This window comes from Gossypium raimondii, chromosome 11 (assembly GCF_025698545.1).
Source record: "Gossypium raimondii isolate GPD5lz chromosome 11, ASM2569854v1, whole genome shotgun sequence".
NCBI lineage: Eukaryota > Viridiplantae > Streptophyta > Magnoliopsida > Malvales > Malvaceae > Gossypium > Gossypium raimondii.
Window position 1 is genome coordinate 38,020,105 of NC_068575.1, and position 17,156 is coordinate 38,037,260.

General features: G+C 33.3%; 1 non-coding gene across 1 annotated transcript; it reads left to right on the top strand.

The window, feature by feature from the left end:
* The first annotated feature begins 16,873 nt into the window (after window positions 1–16,873).
* TRNAS-AGA (transfer RNA serine (anticodon AGA)) lies at window positions 16,874–16,955 on the top strand. The gene has a single exon. It is a non-coding gene; the product is annotated as a tRNA-Ser (tRNA).
* Window positions 16,956–17,156: the final 201 nt, after the last annotated feature.

The following is a 17,156-nucleotide window of genomic DNA, read 5'->3' on the forward strand; positions in this document are numbered from 1 at the left end:
CCCAGAACTAAACGGTCGGCAGACGCTGGACTCGGTCATCTAATGGTCCTATTTCAAATATATGCGTGTGTGTTTAAACTTGTTATTTTTTTTTCAAATTTAATTTTTAAGATTGAATTATGTTGAACGATTGATGGTTTTAAGAGTTGTCTATGTATCGATTAAACCAACTTTAAGTGCATCTGTTTTATGGTAAGTTCAATTTTCATCCTAAACATGGTCTTTCCGTCTAGGTCGAGTTTAGGGTGTTATATTTAGTAGTATCATAGCCAGGTTTAACAACACTTGGTTTGTGTAATTGTGCTTCTGTTTTGATAAAAAGGTGTTTTAAATAGAGTATTTTTATATCATGAGCTAAATAACAGGTTTAGTAAAGGATCGAGTCTCCTACGCCGCGCCTGTAAGTATCTCTTCGGATATGTTTTGTGTATACTATACTGTGATAACTGGTTTTTGTTGGTTAATTCTGCAACCTGAGATAAACTTTTATGGGATTTTTTATGGAAATATTGAATTGATTTGTGCACTTCTGACATTGTAGACACTAAAAAGTATGAGTTCACAAGGAAGTCGTGGACAAGGGTCACATGGGCATCGTGGGCGTCATGGGGGAGCTTGAGTTGAGTCATCCTCCATAGGTAGATACCCATTTTGGAGACCAGCGAGACCGTTGGTACTCCTACTACTGAGATCGTTGGTACTCCTACTACTGAGACAGGGTCTCAGACTGCTCTATCTGGGGACGATCCTGTGTCCTAGGCGATGTTAATATAAGGTTTAATATTTTAAGATTTCGAAATTTTATATATAAAGTTTAATATTTAAGTTTTATAGTAAATATTACAAAATATAACATATCTTATCTTTCTTTGAGTATAATTCACACCTCATTAACACGAGCAAATCTTTCTTAACAGATATCACAATAGATAGCATTATTGTGATTCTAATTTAAGCATTTCCTAAACTTTGTATTCATTAAGATTAAAAGAAGTAATATTTATGTATTTTTTAATAAAAATATTGTGTAACATTAAATGTATTTTGTAAATTATAATTTATTCTTTTGAATGAAAATGATAACTTGTATTGTTCTATAATATAAACTTGATTGTAGATTTCACCCAAAACTTTTGGACAATTAATAAATTAAGAAATTAAAATAAATTTTGTTTTTAATATGTATATACAAAATTTTAGAAATGTGTTTTAATTTAAGTTTTAAATAACTTAATATTTAAGTTTTTAATTGTATTAGATGAAATTGAATTTTGAAAAAATGAAATGACGAAAAATGCATAATGTGACGCCGTTAAAAAACTAAAGCCTAGTTTAGAAATGTTTCTCAAAAGTTCTTTAAAAAAAACACTTTTGGGGAGATGTTAAAATTTTCAACCTCTGAAAAATAGTTTTTTGGGGCCAATTTTTAGCTTGGGAGAAACATTTTTTCTCTCAAAAAATAACTTGTTTAGGAATAATTTTATCTTAAAAGTGCTTCTTAAAATAATATTAAATGAACTTAAATGAAATCTGTAAAACTATATACTTTAACCAAAAATGGTGACACATGGTTTTAATTGCATTATTATTATTATTATTATTATTATAGCAAATATTAACTATACAAAATATCCACATTTATAGATAAACATTAGAAACTAAAATTTAGTTCATCATAAAACTTTTATTTTATTTGGAAATGGTCATTTTAATAATAGAAAACACTGCACATGAAGTTAAATCGAAATACAAAACAATTAGTCAATTTAATATAAAGCATCATAGCAAATTTTCTCAAGAAGCTAAACAATGTTAACCAAAAAACAAATCCCCTGCCTAACTCGTTTCACCAAAGTATTTACCCTCCCACAAAATACATTGTAATTTGATATTTTTTATCTACTTCCACCATGAATAAATCTATCTAAATTGTTGGAAAAATTACTTTTATGAGAACTTTGAGGCATATTCTCAATAGGTAAATGTGAAGAGTTGAATCATAAAATTATGGTTTCATATTCTACTCCATGAGACATTTACAACGATATATCATATGCTCAAAATGGTTGAGTGATGAATGAGAAATTGATGCTCAAAGTAAGCTTTTTGGAAATATTGTTAAGGAAAAATAAAGGCTTAGATCCCACATTGGTTAAATACCAAAGTGTGAGATGTATTTATATATGTGAACCCCCTTGAAGAGTAATTGAATGACTAAGCTTGTAACTTTACCTCGCACGTAAGAGGAGGTGCAGGTCCAAACCTTATAGGGTGCGCTTGGGTGTTGTCGGGTTTGGACCTCCACCCTCACGATGTGGGCGATGTGAAATGTTTGGAATCGGTCAGGCCCAAATGGGTTTGCGAATATTTTAGTCGAACACAAATTTATTTTCCTCAGCAGACATAATCTACTTATATAAAGATATTTATCTTATTGATTTTATTATTGATTTAATGACAGATTTTGTGGATATTTTTTTTCAAAATTCCAATATTCTCTATGCCTATAAAAGGCCATGATTTCTGAAGGTTTTTCATAAGAAAATACTGTGATATCTTTCTCTTACCGTAACTCTATTGCTCTCAAAACTCTTCCTTTTCCTCTTCGTATTTTTAAATATTTCGGTGATAGAAAAAGACGTTGTTCATTTGTTGATCATTGTAAAGGTTCTATTACTTTGATCACTGTTGTTGTATCCTGGGAGACATTCGACCAATGTTACTCCAAGTACCGTAGGAACGGTCGAATCTGTCTTAAGGAAACTGTGTTTCACAGGCCTCAACGTTTTGTAAAATCCATATTCTTTCTTCTTTATTTCAACTTTGTATTACAGTTTTGTTGGTTTGCGAATATTTTAGTCGAACACAAATTTATTTTCCTCAGCAGACATAATCTACTTATGTAAAGATATTTATCTTATTGATTTTATTATTGATTTAATGACAGATTTTGTGGATATTTTTTTTCAAAATTCCAATATTCTCTATGCCTATAAAAGGCCATGATTTCTGAAGGTTTTTCATAAGAAAATACTGTGATATCTTTCTCTTACCGTAACTCTATTGCTCTCAAAACTCTTCCTTTTCCTCTTCGTATTTTCAAATATTTCGGTGATAGAAAAAGACGTTGTTCATTTGTTGATCATTGTAAAGGTTCTATTACTTTGATCACTGTTGTTGTATCCTGGGAGACATTCGACCAATGTTACTCCAAGTACCGTAGGAACGGTCGAATCTGTCTTAAGGAAACTGTGTTTCACAGGCCTCAACGTTTTGTAAAATCCATATTCTTTCTTCTTTATTTCAACTTTGTATTACAGTTTTGTTTGATTTTCATATTTCACAATTTAATTATAAATTGTTCCATTTATATTTTATTTATATAAATATTTATTTATTTATATTTATCTATTTTGTTTCACTAACATGTGTATTGTCTAACATAAATATCTCATACAAATTGTATGGAACTTTATTTTTTAGCACATCATTCAATAAAAATTGCAACATTTAATTGTACAATTAAAAGTAAATTATCCTTCCATTTAGTTCAAGAAACACCTTCATGACCCTTTTCTTATATATAAATAAATATAGCATATCCATTTATCTCTAAATAATTGATATGGTTGAAACCTTGGTGGAAGTAATCACTCTTCAAAATACTATAAAACAACAACAATACATCCAAATAAATAACAGAACTTAAGTTTTGTTAAGAATAAATAAAAAACAACACGGCGACAAAAATAAAGTAGATCTAGTAGCCAATCACCCTTGAGATTATTAACAACATCCTATGAAATGAGAGTAATGGTTTCAATTGTCACACATTTGACCATGATATTGGGTTTAGGGCCCTATGGGCTCCCTCCGTGCTAATGACTTATCCTTGCTTTAGCTTCTGCCTTGAGGCACCTCGAGGGATAAACATGCTTCACTCTTACATAAAGCCTTTTCTTAATAATCTATTAACCCATTTGTTTGTTGACCTCAACTCTAATTACATACTTGATGACATTCCAAACATAACTGGTGTAGCCATTGTATAACTTATGAGGCATACCTTTGTGAACAATGTCACCTAAATGCTAATATAGTCATTGATCTTATAGGCCTTGAGGCAAGTGAACAAAGAAGTATGTCGTTGAGCTCTACGAGCTTCCATAACTATTTTAATTACCATTTATTCACAAAAAAGGCTCTATCAAATCAATTTGGCCATTGAAAAATAAATCATTTTTAAAAAGAAATAAGATCAATCAATTATGTATTTTATGAAATATTTACATAAAACAATGTATTTCAAAAAAAAATCAATGAAGAATCAAACTATAATAAAAAATGATTTGTTATTTAAAAAAGGATAAAAATGATGAGTGATGCTCTACCTACGATGGAAGTTGCAGTGGGTGCGAATCCTTCGGGATCGAATAGAGATATTGGTTGAGCAACCAAGAAAGCTCGTAAAAGATCAGATTTATTGACAGACAAGGATGATCCGACAGTGGACGAAAATAGATAGCATATACAGATTTCGCGCTCTTCTAAGGCGTTGTATAAATCAATGTTGATAGGGGACTCACTGACTCCTATGTAGATAGTATCCATATAGGAAGATTTTGCACGCACTGATAGGGATGTGGTAATGGAGGTGGTGATTGTGTTCCGTCGATAAATTTTTCAAATCTGGCAAAAGACTACATTGGACGTAGAATGACAAGGACAATCGTTGTGAAATTACTAGGCAGAAGAATAGGATTTAACGTGTTATTGAATAGTTTTTTTGCTGTAGAAACCTAGACAACCCGATTCAATTGATGGACCTAGAAAATGATTTTTTTGTTAGATTTTAGGATGAGGATGATTTCAATAGGGCTTTAGTTGGGGGACCGTGGGTAATCTATGGCCATTACTTATCGGTCTGACCATGGTTGTCGAAATTCTCGACGGCCTAAAACGAAGTTGATATTGCAATACCCAAGGGGTGTCCTTTGAGGTGGATATCGCAATACACAAGAGTAGGTATCACGATACCACTGTAGATGACTCTTTTTCTACTTCATTTCGGGTTTGTTAGAGGTGTTGCGACTTTCACGCTTCGATGTCATGATACCCCATTCTAGGCAGTATTTTCGCTCACATTCAGGTATCCGATGACTCCCTACAACATTTAATCAACCATTAATTTCCCAATGGTACATTTGGCAATTTTGGGTATCAAAAGTAGTGTAAAAACATAATATATCATTTATTAAAACTAAAAATAAAAAATAAGTAAACAAATAATAAAAACATATAAATTGCTCAGAAACAAGCCCGTTAAGTGTAACGAGGAGTCTAATTTGACACATCTAATAATGATAGATCAAAAGGCACCTGTAATGATAAGGTTAGACGTTGAGATGTTTGCTTAATTTTGGGGTTTGTTTTATTACTATTTTATTTGTTTTATGGATACAAAAAAAATTGTTGGAATTGTCAAGGAGCTAGGCATCTCCGATTCCATAATATTGTGAAGGAGTACATGAAAGAGTTTTCTCATGATTTAGTTTGCTTGTTTGAAACCCAGGTTAGTGAAGCTAGAGTAGATGATATTATTTCTAAAATTTGGTATCTTACTTCATTTCAGGTTGAAGCTAATTGGTTTGCTTGTGGAATTTGGATTTGCTGGAATGAGGATTTTCCTGTAGATGTATTGGATGTTCATTTGTCGGTTGTCTATTTGAAAGTTTGTAGAAAGCAAGGTTCAGATAGTTTCTTTTGTTGAGCTATATACGCTAGCCCACAACCAGTAAAATGAAAACTTCGATAGTTTTTGGATTCTTTGGTAGCATTATTGGTAAGACCTTGGATTTCTACTGGGGATTTTAATTCGATCATCGGTAGTTCTGAAAGAGCGTTGGTATTACTATATCAAAGGTTGGGTGTAGGAGATTCCGTGAATTTTTGTTTAATAATGGTTTGCAGAATTTGGGAGTCAACAAAGCTCAATTTATTTAGTGTAAAAGGAACTTGTCTCAAAAGTTGGATAGAGCTATTTGCAATGAAGTTTGGGGTTTTTTTTGCACCGAAGTGTTCGGTTCAGAATTTACATAGACTAAAATCTAATGTTTAGTAGAGGTCATAGGCATTTCCGTTGTCTTGCAAGTTGGATGTTACATATTGGTTTTAGACACTTTGTTAGGGATAGTTTGATTAATGAGGGGAAATTGGAACGAATCTAGAACATCTTTAGGAAGTGTTTCGGGAGTGGAATAAACGAGTTTATGGTAACATTTTTGCTTGTAAGCGGGAATTGATTTCTAAATTGAGTCAGATTCAAAGAGTTATGGAATGGAGAAGTTATTTTAGACTCTGGTTTCATGAATTGGCTCTTTAGCTGGAGATAGAAGAAATCTTAAAGCATGGGGAGTTATTGTGGTTTCAAAAATCTCGACCAATGTGGCTTATGAATGGTGACAGCAATATAAGCTACTTCCATAGTCGTATATTGGCTAGGTGAAAGAAAAACATAATCGAGGGTCTTGTGATTGGAAATGAGTGGTGTTTTGAGGATGAGCTGTTGAAGAATCATGTTGTGGAATTTTTAAGGACCTTTACACTGTGGATTATTTGGTTAATGGTGTTTTTCCATGTCATGGTAAATTTCCCTCTATTTCTTCTGATGAGCTGGGATGTTTGTTATTGGCGGTTTTTAACGATGAGGTCGCAAAGCGACTTTTGGTATGGCTCTGCTGAAAGTGCCTGAGGTAGATGGGTTTTAGCCAAAATTCTTTCAGTCTCAATGGGATGTTTTTGGGTCGTTAGTATGTTCTCTTGTAAACCAGGTGTAACACCCCTAACCCGTCTCCATCGCCGGATAATGGTAACGTAGTATTACGAAACATATCGAAACAAATGATAACATAAAATCATTCATCTATTAATTTAAATAACAAATATTCAAAATCCATCATCATTCATAGCATATATACAATTACGGGACTTATATCGAGCTTATGAAACCTAAAAATCAATTTGGGAACAATTAGGGACTAATTTAAAATAAAGCAGAAAAATGTAGAAAATTTGAAATTAGGGGTCATACGGCCGTGTGATAGAGCCCAAGTCGTGTGGCCAAACTGTGTATATATCAAAAATAGGGACACGCGGTCATGTCGCCAAACTGTGTGCAATTTGAAATAGGGTCACACGATCGTGTCCTAGGCCATGTAACAACCTAAAACCGTGTGGGAAAAACCTAAACCAAAATTAAATAGGCCACATGGCCATATGGAGTGGCCAAGTGTGACACACGGCCATGTTACAACCCGTGTGCACCTAAAATCACTTCTGAAACAAGCCAAAACATTTCTCATTCCTTAGGTGCCAAGCCAAACCAAAATCAACCATTCTCATACCTTCAAAATACATTCAAACAAGCTTAAAACATGCCAAAACATTCAACCAATATAGCTTCATTGGCACCACATTTCATACACCAAACTAAACACACATTCAATCATCTCAAGGTACTACTTTAAAGATATACCAATATACCAATTCATTCATTTCAACATATCCATTTTACCATATCATTAACACTTTCATAAGGCATGAACCAAATAACCAAAGCACTCATATGAATATACATGAGCCAAAATACCAAATATATACACATCATCAAGCCTTACTTAACTAAATCTTAAAACAACATCATTATAAACCATTAAATTTAAAACTTCTAGTACATGCCATTTGTAACCCAACTTCAAAATAATCAAAACTTCTATCGATTTGGAATAGATAGTGTGTATGCTCCAACTTGAACTTCCAACCGATCGAGATTTTCGATGATCTATAAAAAAAAGAAATAATGGATGTAAGCAAATCAATGCTTAGTAAGCTCGTATATAGCAGAAACTTAAACTTACCAAATTTGAATCATTTTGTACATTTCATGCCTAATTTCATTAACAAGCTTATGAATTCATTCATTTTCTATACACACAACAAATCTTACAAGTTAGTGAGTTCACATATATATATGAAACTTGAGTATACTATATAGCAAAAACATTCAAATAGCATATTAACCAATCAATTCATCCAACTCATTCAAATGGTAAATCACATTCCATTTTATTATACCATATCCAATTTCTCATTTCAATGGTTGATTCTATGTAGCTAATGTATATATTCTTTTCATTTTACATATATAAAAACTTAAAACATATAATATCATATAATGTTCATAAATAACAATTGCAATTCAATCATCCCTCCCAATCTATAAAATGTGGTACATTCTATTCAAAACTTGATACCATATAGCCATTTCATAAATGTTCCTTACATAAATCAATTAAATAGCAAGGGCTATAGAAACATGTAAGGTTACTAGTCTAGGCTAAACCTTTAAAACGAAAACAGATTACTAGTCCAAGCTAAATTCGTGTCACATGTATATCTGAGTTTGCAACAAATGCTGGAGCTCGGTCCAGAACAGGAATCATACAGAAACCTCGTGTATGAGACTTTTACTCAGTCCATCGGAATTATCTTAGAATATGATTTATTACCACATAGTCTGATTCCAATTTCAACAATGTATATACAATTAATTAACAACATTTAATAATGAATAGTAATTACAGAAGATAGTATGAACTTACCTAGACAAAAATGGTTGAAAACAAGGTCGACGACTACTCCGTTAATTTAGTTTTTCCATGATTCGAGTCTAATTGTTTCGTTTCTTGATCTAAATAATAATTTTCATTCAATTAATCCATTCAAACATCTCAAATAATTAAACTTAAACCTATAAGCACTTTTAATATAAATTTTAAAATTACCCCTAAACTTTAAAATTTTGTAATTTAGTCCTTAAACACGAAATTTACAAATTAACCACATTTAATCAAAACCCATGCTAACTGAATTCTATATAATCCCTACTCAGCCCACATTTATCACAATTTCACATAGTTCTAAAATTTTTTACTATTTTAACAATTTAATCCTTTAATAATAAAATTACTAAAAGTAATTTTTCAAAATAGTCCTATTTAATAACTAAGCTTAATAATCTATCATTAGAATTCAAAAACACTTCAAACTCGTCAATGAAATAATTGAAAATGTTTAACAATTTTACAAAATAGTCCCTGGGTTAGCTATATCAAGTTCTTGGGATTCCAAAAACATAAAAATGATAAGAAATGGACTAAGAATGACTTACCAATTAGCAAAAATAAACTTGTCGTGAGCTAGAACCCTTTCCCCCTTTTGTCTTTGGTTCTCAAATGAAGAAGCTGAAAGAAATTCCCATTTCTTTCTTTTTTCAAAGTTTTATTAAACATATAATATAATATTTATAAAATAAAATAAATCATATTTTAACTAATAAATCTCCCCTCATCGTCCATTACCATTACGAGTGGTATAATTACCGTTTAAATCTGTAACACCTCGAATTTTGGGCCTAGAAGAAATAGGTTTTAAACAAGGGAACAATTAGGAGACTGCACATAAATATTTAGTTGTGCAAGGAAGTGACATAAATGAATGTCTACTTTAGTGGTTAAGTGATTTACGAGTGTTTGGAAGTGTCTGAGAAATTAGGGGTTCAAGCCTTGGCTTATGCAAAATTTTTATTTTTACTCTTAAATGAATCTGGACACTAGCATATAGGCCTTATAAATAATAGTGCTTGTTTTATGAAAAAAAAAGAGCTTGTGGTCTAGTGGCAAGGTGGCGTGTTGTGTAACTGTGAGGTCTGAGGTTCAAGTCCTGGGTTGTGTAATGGAGTATTTATTTTGCTGCTTGAGCTATGTAGGTAGTGGAGTTGGACTGAAACACAGCTAAGGGGAGTTTGAGTAGAATTTGAATGGAGTTGTTGGGGGAGTTGAGGAGAAATTAGTGGAATAATTCAAGGAGGGATAAGGGGAGAGATTTTAGGAGAAAATTAAGAGAAGTGAGGGGAAAGGAGAAGTGTGCCGAAAATGGACGTACGTTGGTACTCAAAAAATTTGGCCAGAGGGGTATACTGTACAGTTTGGTATACTTTCATTTTCGGTTCTGTGTAGTGTTTCCTCTTTTTGCTTTTTGGTGTCAAATTTTTGCTAAGATTTTGAGTGCCTCTCGAGTTTTCTTTTGCTGCCCTTTCCTTTTATCTTATATATTTTACTTTGTTTTGGCCGAATAGTATTTTGGGTTCCCTCTCTGCTGAATTCTCCTTGTTTTCTTTCATTTATCGGCTTTTGATTCTCCATTCTTTTCTTTTTCTCTTTCTTTTCTCTTCCTCAATCTGTGTTCTCTTGGTCAAATATCCACTTGTCTTTCAATCAGTTTACCCTTGCCAGGCTATTTCTCCTTTTACCTCCTAGCCGAATATCACCCTTTCGTTGTATCATTCACTGTACCGATCTTTTCTCCGCTGCTTCTTGGTGTTCCAGTACTGCAAGTGTTTCTGACTATCGGTAAAGTGTTTATACTCTTCACTTTTGATTAAACCTGTTCTTTTCTATTCTTTTTCTTAAAACCGAATACTTTTCTTTTTATTCTTTGATTACCGCCTGTTGATTCGCTCCTCCTAAGGTGTTACTCGTTGCAGTTTTAGGGTTTCTTTCGAGGAGTGGTGGATTGTAAGTGGTTTGAAGTAGTTGCAACCCTTGTTCTTAATGTTCAAACAAGGTAATATGCTACCTCACTTTTGGGGTTTAGGCCATATACTGACTATGTTCCTTTAGGATGTCGTTCGCGGTCTGAGGCCACTCATATGGCCTAACTTAGTTATTGAGATCATTACTTGTGGTGTAGATAATTGATAAGTGTGAGACCACTTTTGGTTGGCGGTATTGGAGGAGTAAAGTCGCCCTCTTTCAAGAAAGGTAAGGATGGTGTTTTGGATTAAGTGTCAATAAGAGGGTGTTTTACCCTAATGATTAAAGGACTAACTTTGTGTCATGATTAAATCTAGGTTGTTGTATATGGAGATTTGCGCTCTTCTCGTAAACGGGTATGTAAACACCCCATTCAACTGTAGAACGACAAAAAGCTGAAAAGCTGAAAATATGAAATTTGAGACCACACAAGCATGCGATCGCTCGTGTGGCAAGCCCAACCCGCGAACCATAGGCGTTTAATGGTAGAGGCCTTCATGAGCATTTTCATGGGCTTAGGCCATAATGAGCTATGTTGGGCCAAAATGGACCGTGTGGGCTCAATGGGCTCATGGGCCCCACACAGATGAAATCCACGATTTGTGGCAAATATTGGACTGGGCTATGTAGATCTTATAATCGTGGCAAAATCTGGGCTAAACGGGGCGTATGAGCGTGTGGGCCCATTTGGGTAGAGTAATGGGCCTTGGGCCCATTTACACTGTTATGACCATTTCGGATACCTGAGTCGCTCGAGGCGATTGCGAACCTTTCGAGAGGTCGATATATGCATCGAGCCTTGAAATACCCCAATAGGATAAAATAACCGACATACCCTCATAGGATAAAATAACCGAAATACCCCCATAGAGTAAAATGACCGAAATACCTTTATAGGGTAAAATGACTAAAATACCCTCATAGGGTAAAATGATTGAAATACCCTTATAGGGTAAAATGACCGAAATACTTCCATAGGGTAAAATGACTGTTATACCCCTAAAAGATGAAACGACTGTTATGGCCTTATGTTATGCATGACTGATTTACTCTATAATATGCATGACTATGATTGAGCCTGACATTTTGCATACACGTATGAGATTATGTCACGACATATTACATGGGGATGGGTTGTTATATTTGGAGGAAGTGTACCGTACTGATAAGGTTGCACGAGTCACCCAAGACGACTGTGGACCTACTGATGGCTATATGTTATTTATCTTACTGGTAGCTTTGCTGCAATACTGTTTAGTGCCGCAACAGGTGCTAATCTTGGTGCGTCTGACTGGGTGGGTCGATTTTATCCCCACATGGTGTGTTTGGCGAGACGAAGTGGTGTGTTGGCTGGATTGGGATGGGTTGCATTATTGCACTGTACTGATATTATAATGGGCTAAGGCCCACACTATTACTGTATTAGGCTAAGGCCCACTGTTATTCTTGTATTAGATTAGGCGGGGCCTACACGTATTATTCTTGAATAGGGCTCGTGCCCTGCATCATTCTTGGTTGTTGTATCTTGATTGGTGATAAGGGATTACACACTGAGATTTCGTAAACTCACCCTCTCCTTTTTACTGTGCAGGTAATCCTCAGCCATAGGCGATTCGATGCTGCGAGGGACTCGGAAGTGGCCACACAATTGCTGTTGTTTTATATTTGTTTTTATTTAAATTTAAATTTTGTGTTGGGTTTTATTTATGTAATAAGGTCATTTATGTTTGTTTAAATTTTTAATTGGGCTTTTGCTTACTTATTTTAAACTGCTAGTTTAGGAGAAGACGAATTTTCAAAATAATTATTGTTTTCAAAGACACGAAATTTAAACATTAGAGTTTTCAAAAGCTTTCGCGATTTTATATCAACCTTTTATATCAATAGCAGTTAACAAGGCAAACTTTTTGACTAGATGATTTGTTAAATAATAATAAAGGGGTTTTTAAACCTAGAAGTAAATTTTTACCAACAAGTCATATTTTCGAAAGACACTTTGATATGGCACGTCAGATTCGACCATAACGTCTAGGCCGGGTTTGGGGTGTTACAAAATCCCTATACATGACTTAATTATTCTTTTTAGTTAATAGAAATCAATAAAGATCAACTTTTACATCTTTTACGATTTAGTCCTTTTTCTTTAATTAACAATTTGAACTTTAAAATTTTTGGACCAAATTTCAATATACCTATATAATTTCTCCGTAAATATTTTATATCAGTTTACAGAAATGAGGTCCCGATACCTCATTTTCCAAAACCACTTGACTCTAAGGACAACCACTTGTACTTAACTATTCGTTCAATTTACAAAAATTACTAAATCAACATTCAATTTAATATTATAATTAATTTATAAATATTAAATAATAATATTTACGGACTCACTCGTTGGATTTGTGGTCCTAAAGCCACTATTTTCGACGCCATTGAAAAGTAGATTGTTACAATAGGTTTTGGGAGGGCAATGTCTGGATCCTAGACTGAACAAGACTTTATTAGTTCTGTTGTCTATGACTCAATATCCTGAGAGGATTTGTTAATTAAGACCGATTAGCTTGTGTACAGTGTTTTATAAGATCATTACGAAAATGTTAGTTAACAGGATGAAACCTTTGATGGTGAAACTTATTTGTCAAAATCAAGTAAGTTTTATTTTGGAGAGATACATAACTGATAATATTGTGGTTACACAAGAAGCAATGCATTCGATGGAAGGTTTTAGAGGTAATAAGTATAGGATAATGTTGAAAATTGACCTAAAGAAGGCATATGATAGAATTAGATGGGATTTTCTAAAGGATTCCCTTTTAGAAGTTGGATTTCCTTTGTTGCTAGTCACTATAATTTTAAATTGTGTTTTCTTCGTCGAGTTTTCAGATTTGTCGGAATGGTGCAATGTCGAATTCATTTCAACTTATGCGTTGAATAAAGTAGGGGGACGCACTATCCCCTTATTTTTTTCTTTGTATGGAAAGGTCGAGGCATCTAATGGAGATTTAGTTGAACAGGAAATTTGGAAACCTCTATTTTTGTCAATGAGGGGCTTGGTTATATCTCATATCTTTTTTGCAGATGATCTTATTCTTTTTTGTGAGGCTAGTAGGGTTTAGGTGAGAGTTGTTAATAATATTTTGGACATATTTTGTTACTACTCGGGTCAAAATGTGAACAGAAGCAAATCGCAAGTCTTTTTCTCTCCTAATATTCCTAGAGTTTTGGCTGAGGCTACTTATGTTGATGTGGGGTTTACCTGTGTGGAAGATTTGGGCACCTATCTTGGAATGCTACTGTTTCATAATAGAGTTATGACAAGTATTTTTACTTTAGTGGTGAATAAAGTAAGGAAGAAATTGTCAATATTGGAGGCAAGGATGCTGTCATTAGTAGGTCGTTTAACATTGGTAAGGGCAGTTCTTTTGGCTATTCCTAACCACTTCATGAATATGGTTTGTATCCCTATATCTATTTGTAAGAAAATTGAGCAGATTGCTCAGAATTTTCTTTGGGGTACTAGTTCAGTCTCTATAAAACCTGTATTAGTATCTTGGGATGATTTTTGCCATCACCTTGATGTTGAAGGATTTAGATTGAGGAGTTTAGTTTATCAAAACAAAATTTTCCTTTTGAAGTTTAGGTTTCAGCTCCTATAAAAAATAGATGCTCTGTGGGTCAACGTGTTTTGGAATAAATCTAATTTACAATGACTACTACCAAGGTCTATTACTAGAAGTAACTATTCGTTCTTTTGGAGATCCCTAGTGAAGGTTTGGCTTGAAGTAATTGCTAAAGTTTATTAGTCTATTAAGGATGGCTGACTTACGAATTTTTGGAATGATGTGTGGATTCAGAAAACAGGGCCTCCTTATATGTTCTATGTTGGATAGCTAGATAATACCCTACGAGATTATGATTTGGTTACGGAAAGTGAAAGTTAGGATTGGTCTCGTCTAAATTATTTTATACCATATCACGTCACTATGCAAATTGTATCTGTCTTGCCTCCTTCTCCTAATGCAGGTCAGGATTATTTATCATGGAAATGGATGATTTTCCACAGCTGAAACTTATAAGAATATGCCTTATTTTGATTATGTGGGCTCTTCTGCTGTCTGGAAGATGATTTGGAAAGTAAAGACACCTTAGAGGGTTCAGATTTTTCTATGGCTTTTGTGGTAAAAAAAATTATTGACAAATGGAGAACGTGTGACAAGACACATGACTAATGACGTTAGTTGCCCTAGATGTAGTAATGTGTTGGAAATGGGTTTCCATGTGATCTAAGATTGTTCGTTTTCTATATCAATGTGGCTATCAATAATTCCAAAGCGAGTTCAGAGTGTTTTTTTCTCTCTTCCATTTAAAGAGTGTTTTTTTTTTGGAATTTTCAAAATATGGGGAATTGTGGTAACAAGAAAATGGTTTGGCAATCTTTGTTTTCAATAATTTGCTAGTTGCTTTGGAAAGACCGAAATCTATTTTTTTTCTAACTACCATAGTTATGTTCAAGCTATTGTGGATACAGGTTATTCTTGGGCGAAGAGTTATGCAGAGCCTATTTCAGCCTAGTCCTATGAGCACGTTATTGCATTGGTTTGTCCGGAGAAGGGTTGGATAAAACTTAATATGGATGGTGCATTTTTAGCTACTAGTCCTACATCCATTAGAGGTGTATTTAGAGACTCAGATGCAAATTGGTTGTGTGAATTCTTGATGGCTTTTGGTAAGGATTTTATTTTCAAAGTTGAGGCAAGAGCGATCTTGAAAGGTCTTATTATGGCTTGGGAGAAGGGCTTTAGACATATAGAGGTTGAATGTGATAATGCACTACTGGTGGGGGAGATAATAGTAGTTTGGTAGAGTTAGTTTGTTGCATCAAATCTTGAGAAGGAGTTGGAAAGTAAGGATTCATCATATTCCAAGAATTCATAATGGGGTTGCCAACCATATAGCTAAGTGTATTGCTTCCAGAAGTTCAAGCTTGCAGGTGTATGAAGATCCATCGGATACGACGAAGGGCTTATTGGTAGTTGATCTAGTTCGGTCAATGCCGAGTTAAGTTTTAAACGATTGATATTTTCGCTTTATGTTGTTCCTTTCTACTGAAAAACTATAATAAAAAAATAAAACATTCACAAATGAATTGATAGCAAGGTGAAAGTAGTATACGATATTCCGAGTTTATATATTTATAATATATTAAATAAACATAACAATGAATGTAATTATTAATCATTTAGCATAATAAAAATAAAATTTATTATTTTCTAAATTTAAATTATTTTATTTTATTATTTTATACAGTTTTAACTAATTACCGGTTGCCAAATTTTTAAACCTATTGGTGATAACTTTAAAACATTGCCTTTTTAGGGCCAATTTGCGATCAAGTTTTATTTTTGTAATTGACAAATTACCAATAATTGTTGGTAATTACGGTAAATTTATTTTAAAATTATATTGCCTAAATTTTAACGCTAATTGTTGGTAACTTTCTTTTAAAATATATCAGTATTTGGGGCTAATTGTGGTAACGTTTTGTAATTCACTATGTTGATAATGTTTAGTTTTTAAGTTACCGATTATAAATTATTTTTATAGTTTAATTTTTGTTACTTAATTTTCAACAGTATTGTGATTTTTTTACCAATTTTTCGATATTAGATTTTTTTTATTTTAGCTTAGTAGAATTTTCATATAATAAAATTGGTATGATTACTAAATTTACAAAGAAAGAATCAAAATGCAGGGGTTAATGATTTTAATAATGTAATTACCAAATCCAAGCAACGTACATTCTTGATTAGATTTCCAGGCGATAGAATACATGTTACGATTTTTTCTTTTTAAACTATACCTTCAAATTTTCTCAGCAAATATAAATTTTGTAATTATAATTAATTTAAATGGTAAAAAGTTAAAACATACAACCGCAATGTTTAAAACGTACAAAAGAGAGAAAAAAAAAAGGGGACAATGGTTTAAAACGCACAAAATTAGCACTAAAACAATGTTTAAAATGTACAAAATGAATTTTCTTTTTCTAAAATGATGACGTGCCACTCATTTATTGGTGACACTTGGCATAAGGTGCACTTATTTAGAGCTGAAAATTTCCAAAAATGTCTCAAAACCTAACTATAATATATATTTAATTTCGTAAAACATAATAAAGTATATCGTTGAGTTATATAAAAATGGAACATTGCTATCATACAGTGGGCGTGCCGGAGTGGTTATCGGGCATGACTAGAAATCATGTGGGCTCTGCCCGCGCAGGTTCGAATCCTGCCGCTCACGTATTAGTTTATTTAATTATGTAACTTTTGCTTTCTGTTACTTATTATCCTTTATGGGCCACTTAATCCTTGGGCTATTCTCACAGTTTCGTGTCATTGCTGTTGCAGGGTTTTGGTTCCATTGAAGGGAGGATCAAGATGTGGACCATGGCTCTTTTCGTTCACTAATCTGTTCTAATTTTGCTTAAGATGTGGTTCCTAT